Genomic DNA, 7,214 nt, shown 5'->3' on the forward strand with positions numbered 1-7,214 from the left:
ACAGGCATTGTTTTTGTTACTCTTTCTTTTCAAATAATGTTATTAAAGTACTTTTTATCTGAAACTATGACAGGACAGTGGATTTTAAGTCATGATCAATGGCCAAAATAATGATTTTAACTTTATAAATTTGGATTAGCTACATTTTTAAATAAAATTCAAAAACACTGTTTTGATGCTTAATGCTTATAGGCACTAAGCTTAACTGTGGAGAGGAACCATCAATGTACACAAGGTACAAAGTTCCTGATCTCCAGTGGCTCACACTTATCCAATAAGATTAATTATAGGCAACATATATAGACCTTAAGTAAAAAAAAAAAAAACAAAACAAAACAAAAAAACACAAAAAACAAAACAATAAAAGCATTTTAGAGGGGTGTAAAAAAGTAGATCATGAAGAGTTTAATTCTGCTTAGAGAGTTCAGGCAACCTCCGTGAAATTAAATTGAGAAAGGACCTTGAAGGAATAATAAGACTTCAGTAGGTGTACACTGAAAAATTAGGTCATTTCAGGTAGAAAAGAATATACACACAAAGCAGAGTCTCATATGGTTTTTAGGAAAGATACCTTGTGTATTTAGGGTATGGAAAAGAGGGTACAGTGCTTGACCATATACAACTTCTTCTTTGAGGCCACCCATGTGTCCAGCCATCACTCAGGACTTTCTCTGAAGTAGCCATGATCATTAGCATGCCATCTTGTCTCCAAATGTCCCTCATTGAATTAGAGGTCAGCTACTCAACAGGTTTGTCAGAAACCTATACATTGGCTTGGCCAAAAAGATGAATGAGGCTAATCACATGCCTTCTATGATTATTTGAACTTAGAAACACAAAGTTTCAGTGGAAGATAAAGCTGGAAGAGAAGATATAAAAAGAAGAACTATAAGGTTGAATCAAGGTCATGGCAAATTAAAATTTTGAGGGGCTAGAAGCCCCATGAAGAGAAACCATAAGATTATATAAGAGTCAGAGAGTAGTTTGTCCCTAGGGTTAGCTCAGTTTTAATGTGTCCTTCTTATAAACCTAACCTGGAAGGAATCTTAGGTTCTTAAATCAAAAGAACCTAGCTAATCCAGAGACTAGGAAAACTAGAGGGAAATTAGGCCACATTTTAGAGAATGTCTTGGGGAAAACTGGGTATTTTAGACTCTAAAACCAAGAAGTCTCTACTCTAAGTAAACCTTTGTTACACAATTATTTGTGCCTTGGTTTTAACTTCATATTTAAAAAATATTTTATTACCACCCCCATTTTCCCCTCCTTTTCCATTCCCTATCTTGAAAGACTTTTAAGAAACCCTTAGTTATTGAAATGATTTCTCAGCAGTAAGATGTAACTCTTTTGTTTTTTAAAATTTTATTTACTTATAAATAGAGAGAGAGCATGTGTGAGTGGGGGGAGGACAGAGGGAGAGGAAGATAGAGAATCTCCAGTGGAGTCAGCACTCTGTGCAGAGCCTCATGTGGGGCACAGTCTCATGACCCTGAGATCATGACCTCAGGTGAAACCAAGAGTTGGGCACTTAATCAGCTGAGCCACCCAGGCACCCCAAGACGTAAGTCTTCCTACTATCTGATCTTCATTCTGGCCAAACCTATTGTCTTCCAGGGGCTCACACTTATCTAATGAAATTAATTATAGGCAGCATATATAAACCTTATATAATCCAGCTGATTATATATAGACCATGTATAGACCTTAATCCAGCTGATGGATTAAGAATTACCAATAAGTCTTGTTGGAAAGATACACAGATGCTGACTCACTAGTTTGGAAAGGAGACTAAGAATCTAGTCTTGTAAATGATCCTTAATCAAAGAGTTCAAGGATCACATCTTAAAAGAAAAAACTTTGATGTAGTTTTTTTTTCCTTTTTTTTTTTTTTTTTTTTTTTTTTTTTTTAGGGAATTCCTAGGACACCTGGGTGGTTCAGTTGGATAAGTAACTGCCTTCAGCTCAGGTCATAATCCCAGAGTACCGGGATGGAGTCCCGCAGTGGGCTCCCAACTGCACAGGGTGTCTGCTTCTCCCTCTGACTTTCTCCCCTCTCATACTCTCTCTCATTCTTTCTCCCTCTCTCTCTCTCTCTCTCTCTCTCAAATAAATAAATAAATAATCTTAAATAGGGAATTTCTAAAGTAAAGTTTTATTTTGTTTTGTGAAGGACTGAAACCAGGAAGTAAGCTATTAGGATATTGTAGATGAGAGCTAAGAAATTGTGGGGAAAAAAGGTGACTATTGATATACTAAATAATCCTTCATAAAATTCCTTTATTATAATTTAGAACTACATATACCATCTTATATCCTCATCTGTGTTTCCTTTATCTTCCTCTATGGTTTTCTATCTATGTCTTGTCTATTCCAGGGTAACTGAACATAGTTCTCTATAGATTGATGTAAGGATTAGTACATCTGATTCCTGGATCTAACAATCTAACCAAAGCTAGCTGAGTAAATGACTAAGAAAACCCATGGAAGAAAATAAATTTGGCCAGAATGAAGATCAGATAGTATGAAGAATTACATCTTGGGGCTCCTGGGTGGCTCAGCTGATTAAGTACCCAACTCTTGATTTCAGCTCAGGTCATGATCTCAGGGTCATGAGACTGAGCCCCACATGAGGCTCTGCCCAGAGTGCTGATTCCACTTGAGATTCTCTATCTTCCTCTCCCTCTGCCCCTCCCCCGCTCACACATGCTCTCTCTCTATATATATAAATAAAAAAAAAAAAAAAGAACTACATCTTACTGCTGAGAAATCATTTCAATAACTAAGAGTTTCTTAAAAGTCTTTTAAGATAGGGAATGGAAAAGAGAGGAAAATGGGGGTGGTAATAAAATATTTTTTAAAATACGGAATTAAAAACAAGGCACAAATAATTGTGTAACAAAGGCTTACTTAGAGTAGAGACTTCTTGGTTTTATTTATTTTTTATTTTATTTATTTTTTTAAAGATTTTATTTATTTATTTATTTGACAAACAGAGATCACAAGTAGGCAGAGAGGTAGGCAGAGAGAGAGGAAGGGAAGCAGGGTCCCTGCTGAGCAGAAAGCCCACACGGGGCTGGATTCCAGGACCCTGAGATCATGACCTGAGCTGAAGGCAGAGGCTTTTACCCACTGAGCCACCCAGGCGCCCTGACTTCTTGGTTTTATATAGCAGTGAAATCAAACAAGATTTTGATAATTGATGAGAATGGGGAGTTGATAATGGTCATGCACAAAGACCAAAGCTCTGAGTCCAGTATTTCTGCTGTATTCCTACATATTATATGGGCTGTCTCTTTCTTTTTTTTTTTCCCAGTTGGGGCCTTTAATACAGGAAAATGATTTTACTGATAAACTGTTGACAGAAAGCCACCTTTGAATTACTATTATGACTTACCTTTGGGCTTTAATTTTTTTTTTAAGATTTTATTTATTTGACACACACAGAAAGAGAGAGATCACAAGCAGGCAGAGAGGCAGGCAGAGAGAGAGGGGGAAGCAGGCTCCCTGCTGAGCAGAGAGCCCACACGGGGCTGGATTCCAGGACCCTGAGATCACGACCTGGGCGAAAGGCAGAGGCTTAACCCACTGAGCCACCCAGGCGCCCCTGGGCTTTAATTCTTAAGAACACAGTTTCCCTGTATCTCTTTATGTGCCCAAAGACATATAATCTTCCAGGTTGTGAATCAATACTGATCTAAAGGGAAGAAAGGGAACTAGAGAGGTAGGAAAACCTGTAAGTTTGAGAAGACTCTAGTCCTTCAATTAGAATGTTAATGATAAATTAGAAGACACACAGGAATCCCTCAAAGCATTTTTGGCTTGAATCAACACTCTAACCCCCGAATTCCCCACTTTTTATCTTTGTTGGAAATAAGAGGCTGAGAAACTGGACTCAGATGTGCTTTGAAAGTTACACATAATAGTCAATCTGCACAGATTTCTAATTGCCTTAACTTGAAAAGAAAGTACACATTTTTTTTTTTTTAAAGAACATAACTCCCGGGGCGCCTGGGTGGCTCAGTGGGTTAAGCCGCTGCCTTCGGCTCAGGTCATGATCCCAGGTCCTGGGTTCGAGCCCCACATCGGGCTTTCTGCTCAGCAGGGAGCCTGCTTCCTCCTCTCTCTCTGCCTGCCTCTCTGACTACTTGTGATTTCTCTCTGTCAAATAAATAAATAAAATCTTAAAAAAAAAAAATAAAGAACATAACTCCCTACAAAACCAGACCGATAGCACTGCAGAATAATTGCAGCTTCCTCTGGTTGCTATGACACCTCTTATACCTACGTCATCCTGTATCATAACGGTTTTTGAGCGCTAGTAAAAGAAGATAGGATAGTGACATAAGATTAAAGGTATGAGGGGAAAAAGATCTCACTAAAGGTGACATTAAGAAATAATTTAACGGGGCTGCCTGGGTGGCTCAGTGGGTTAAAGCCTCTGCCTTCTGCTCGGGTCATGATCCCAGGGTCTTGGGATCAAGCCCCATGTCGGGTTCTTTGCTCAGCAGGGAGCCTGCTTCCTCCTCTCTGTCTGCCTGCCTCTCTGCTTACTTGTGATCTCTGTCTGTCAAATAAATAAGTAAAATCTTAAAAAAAAAAAAGAAACAAAGAAAGAAAGAAAGAATTTAACGTTATCCCCCCCCCACCAAAGTGGCTCAGTCAGTTGAGCAGCATTGGACTCTTCTCTCACCTCAGGGCTTGATCTCAGGGTTGTGAGTTCAAGCCCTGCACTGGGCTCTATGTTGGGTGTGGAGCCTACTTGAAAGAAAGAAAAAAGAAAGAAGGAGAAAGAGAAAGAAAGAAAGAATTTAATGTCAGTGTTTTAGTTAATGGAACCATAATTATCCTCCTAACAAATATTACCACATATGTCTTATGAGGCATTGACTGTAACAGCTTGTACTTGCGGGATGGGTGGAACAAGAGTTTTAGTTTAAAAGCTTCTTACAAATGTAAAAATAAAATAAATCCAGCCATGACAAAACCAGGAAAATGTTTTAGCGTTTCTTTAATTAACCCGTTAGTGGTTCAGAAATAACTGAAGAATAACAGAAAGTGGCCCTGTTTTAGGGGGTGCCTGGGTGGCTCAGTCCGTTAGGCATCTAACTCTTGATCGCAGGGTTGTGAGTTTGAGTCCTGTGTTGGGCTCCATGCTGGGTGTGAAGCCTACTTAAAATGGCCCCATTTTAGGGGGAGGATTCATCAGCAGAGTTCTCAGCAATGAAGAGTCTTTTATCCTTAGCTGAACCACCTTCATATGGTAGGATGTCAGAGCAAGGATTCACCCTCTTGGTGTGAAAAAGCAGGCTGGCTCCTGAAGGGAAAGAGAAAGGGAGAGGTCAGGAAGAGGAAGGCGGTGTGGACAGAATGAATGGTAATGAGTTCAGAGGAGCCGCTTAATCATTTGCCTACCATGGGCTTCTATCTGGATCGGACCAAAAGGGCTTCATTTAATGAGAAGATTTATCTTTGGCGTCTATGAAGCGAGAGTTGATCTGACACTGTTTAAACAGGCAACATGAGAATGCAAGCGTTTAAAGCTGGTATATTACTGAAATGTTCAAGAAATCTCATCACAAATACATTCAAAATACACAATCTAAATCCTTTTTAAAGGGCAACTCACATTAATCCCTCAGCTGGGGTTCCTCATTTTTATAGCATCATTTATCATTTATCACTTTAATGTAACGTTAGTTTAGCAGCTAAAAGCCAAGGCAGAAAACCTGCTCCGAATGTTGGAACATTAATGACTTGAGCAAAAAGGAAACACTTGAAAGACCAGCCGACACTCTAGTTCTTTCCCCTAGGTTATAATCACAGATGTAGGAAGCAATTGCTGCTATATAAATAATACTGCAATGTGGCTAATGTTGGCAAGACAAGACTTATTTGGGACAGAAAGGGTAAATAACAAAAGGTTTGACAAACTGACTCAAGGGAGAAATGTGTGTTTATGTGTGCAGAGAGGGAGGGGTGAGAGGGAGGGGTAAGAGGGAGAGAGATGAGCTCAAACCCTTCTTTGATTCCAGTGCATATTTTTCTAGACAGAAAATCTAGGGGTGGAGATGAGATGCAGGGGGTGGAGGGTGGAAATACCAGGGCATCCTAGCAGCACAGATGGCATTGGGACTCATGCCTCCCACTACACCTGAGGCTGTGGAGGCTGCAGGAGAATTCATGGGTATGTGGATGTGGGGAGGGCTGGGGGCGGCACTCCATTTGGGAGGGGAGAATCCCAGTATTTGTGAAACCAAATATACCACACTGCTTCAGCAACTCCTTTTTTTGCTTACCTAAAACATACATCTGACATATATCTGACTCTCTCCCTAGCTAAGCAGGATTTGGGGAAAGACACATACTTTTTCTTGAGTCATCTTGTCCACATTTGTGAAATGCACCAGGGGTTGGATGGTGAGGGTGAGGATGTCTAGATGGACACGTTGAGTCCTTCCAGCACCAATCCTTTATGGATTTACTTTGCTATTATTAATATAGCTGATGACTCTTTTTTTTTATGCTATCTTTGGTGCTCTGATTATATCATATCAAAGGACTAACTGTGGGCCTATTTTCCAGGTTTCAGAATTTCCCAAAGGCAGAGCCATGTAGGAACTTCCCAGAACCCTCAATGTCACAGTATTTAGTGACAAAGATTTTCTCCTGACCAAACTCCAGCCAGGCTCCTCTGAACCCTTTTCTTGATGAGGCCTCAACCTTGGCTTACAAAGACTTGAACAAAATACTATCATAACAGATTAAGCCTCTATCCCTAGGATGACCCTAGGTCCTCTTAAAGTACCTGCTTAAGGAAACTCAAGGCTGCCAAAGAATTGACTGTTTGTTCCAGTCAACACCTGAAATGGGACCCATGTCTCCCAGCCTGTATTGGAAACCACGAACCAAGTCTGATGAGCGCCAGTTAAGAAATCCAGATGGGCAGGGCACCTGGGTGGCTCAGTGGGTTAAAGCCTCTGCCTTCGGCTAAGGTCCTGATCCCAGAGTCCTAGGATCAAGCCCCATGTCGGCTCTCTGTTCAGCAGGGAGCTTGCTTCCCCCTCTCTCTCTGCCTGCCTCTCTGCCTACTTGTGATCTTTGTCTGTCAAATAAATAAATAAAAATCTTAAAAAAAAAAATTCAGATGGGCTTCACGGGGCCCAACCCCCCCCCACCCCTTGCTGCTTTTTGTAATTTTTACTTTCCTGACTCTG

The sequence above is a fragment of the Lutra lutra genome, chromosome 1 (assembly GCF_902655055.1).
Source record: "Lutra lutra chromosome 1, mLutLut1.2, whole genome shotgun sequence".
Lineage (NCBI taxonomy): Eukaryota > Metazoa > Chordata > Mammalia > Carnivora > Mustelidae > Lutra > Lutra lutra.